This window comes from Capsicum annuum, unplaced genomic scaffold, assembly GCF_002878395.1.
Source record: "Capsicum annuum cultivar UCD-10X-F1 unplaced genomic scaffold, UCD10Xv1.1 ctg4748, whole genome shotgun sequence".
Classification (NCBI taxonomy): Eukaryota; Viridiplantae; Streptophyta; class Magnoliopsida; order Solanales; family Solanaceae; genus Capsicum; species Capsicum annuum.
The window spans coordinates 396,685-399,336 of record NW_025855126.1 but is presented as its reverse complement, the minus strand read 5'-3'; the positions used below and the strand labels follow the sequence as shown (position 1 = coordinate 399,336).

The 2,652-nt window shown below is 37.8% G+C and overlaps 1 non-coding gene across 1 annotated transcript; it reads right to left on the bottom strand.

Moving 5' to 3' along the window:
- Nucleotides 1-1,774: 1,774 nt before the first annotated feature.
- On the bottom strand, nt 1,775-1,880 carry LOC124892457. The gene has a single exon (XR_007050261.1). It is a non-coding gene; the product is annotated as a small nucleolar RNA R71 (small nucleolar RNA).
- Between the last annotated feature and the right edge of the window lie 772 nt (nt 1,881-2,652).

Here is a 2,652-nt window from a genome sequence, read left to right as displayed (position 1 = left end):
GCGGAGGAAGGATATTTCACAATTGTCTAAATCCAGCGGCTCACCGCTATAGTGGCGCATCGCGGTGAGTGTGTATTTCATAATTTCACTAAATAATTGAATTCCACAATGACCCAGATTTTGATTAAAAATGGTATTGGATGGCATGGCGTGACATGCCGTCTGGCAAAATTGGGAAGATTTTTAGAATTTTGTCCGAGCTATAAAAGGAAAAATCCAGGATAATTTAGGTGACTTTTTGGAAGCATAGAAGCGGCAGAAAAGCACAAAGTTCTCTCTTTTAGGGTTCTTAGACATTCTTTTCAACTTCTTTATTTCAAGATTAATTCTTGGTATGATTAATCGCTTATTATGGATGTTAAATTCAAACACGAGTGGCTAAATACCCAAATTCTGGGGTTGAGGCCAAGAACATATTACTCTTTGATATTCTTTATAGTAGTTTCTTTTTGGATTTTCATCTGGGTTGTTCTTAATTTCTTGAGCATACTATTTTAATGCTTGGCCGCCATTAAAATAAATTTATCTTTCTATGAGAATCCGGGAGGAGAACCGTAGATTAGAACGAGGAAATCAAGGAGCAAGGTTCTTACCCTTTTATAAAATAGGGGGTTTGAATTAGCATCTAGGATAGGGATATACCTAGAAGCCTTGTTTGGTTCAATTGCAAGAAGATAACTTTATGAATCTAGAAGAATTATTGTATCTCTGTAGGAGTTGTAGCTGTAACATTTAATAGATAGAAGATTTTAGGTCGGGAGACCAAGATCGTTGCCTAAACCTTGCGAACCAACAATCCGATAACCAATTAGACTACTATAAGAATAGAGATGTGTATGATTGTTTGAGAAACCTACACCCTAGAATTCATATCATTATTGTTTACAACCGTTGCTTGCTTTGCTCTAGTCATTCACTTTTATTTCTTATTTAATAATTTATATTTTATTCTCAAATTCAAAATCATCTTGATATCTTACAACACTTAATACTCATTGTCTAAAACTAAAAGTTGGTTAAATTTCAAGTTACTTAGTCCTCGTGGGAATGATATCTGATTGTCTAACTTACTATATTACTTGAACGATCATGTGCACTTGTATGTGTGTCTGAGTCACAATAAGTTTTTGGGACCATTGTAGGGGACTAATATAATTAGTAAATTGCTAAATTTTTGGTTTTTGATATTAAGCTTAAGTGTTAACGACATGATCTTAGCGGATGAATTTTTGTAGGTTTATCTGAATCCAGGACTGGCGAGAGATAAATAGTTGGTAGAGCCTTTTGCAGAAGCAGAACAGATCTTTCAACAAAGGCGAAGAATGGATGAACAAAGAAATGAACCAGCCGGTCCAAATGGTGGAAATATTATGTCTCCTGTTATTCCAGTTGTTCCTACTTAACTAGCTGCTAGACCTGTTCGATAGGTGGCAATCCCACTCATGAACCATGTGACGAGCAGTATTATAAAGCCCGAACCAGGAGGTCAATTTGAATTGAAGCAGAATGTGGTGTAATTGCTAAATTCAGTGAGGCAATTTCATGGCCTTTCACATGAAGATCCGTAGCAGCACATACAAAACTTCTTGGAAATTACCGATACTTACATTCCTGAAAGGGTGACCTTTGATTACGTCAGATTGACACTCTTTCCTTTCTCCCTAATGGGGGAAGCAAAGAGGTGATTACATGATGAACCACAATTCTCCATCACTTCATGGGCGATCTAGCTTGGAAATTCCTTATTCGATTCTTTCCATCTGGGAAGACTGCACGTTTGAGGAGTGAGATCTTGAGTTTCAGATAGAAAGAAGGAGAGAATCTCTACCAAGCTTAGGGAGATTTAAGGGTATGCGCAGAAATTGCCCTTACCATCATCAGTCCAACAATGTTCTTGTATACTTTCATTGAGGGATTGGAGCCAAACACAAAGATTCTCTTGGATTCAGCAGCAGGTGAACAAGCTCTTAAGAAGTCGTATGAAAAATTGTACACACTGCTGAATCAAATTTTACAAGGGAACCCTGACTAGCATGCAGATTCGAGGAGTACTCCTAGAAAGGTTGCAGGGGTATTGGAGGTAGATCAGTTCACTGCATTACAGGCATAGATCGCAGTCATGCAAAATCATATGATTACTCAGCTTAATACCATAAAGTTGGGTGTTACACTACTAGCAGCCACAGCAAATGCAGTCCAACAGGTGAATTCTTAGTGTGAAATTTACGGAAGTGGTGAACACACAGCAGATGCTTGTTTTGTTAATCCAGATTCTGTCAACTATATGGGAAATGTGAATCGGCAGGGACAACAAAATTTTGGTAAAACTTATAATCCAAATTGGAGGAACCATCCCAATTTCTCATGGGGTGGAAATCAGGCGCAGAATGCAAATCAGTACATAGGACAAGTGCAACCAAATCAACAACTGGTTCAGAATTATCAAGCTACTAATGCTCAAATTCGCAATATGGAGGAATTAATGAAGCATTTTATGGCTCAACAAGCATAATTTGCAACTGAAATTAAGACTCAATAGGCACAGTTTACAGCTGAGTTGAAGAGTCAACAATTGCTTACGAGAAATCTAGAGTTGCAACTGGGTCAAATTGTAGGAGCACAGAATACAAGGCCTCAAGGAGCATTACCTAG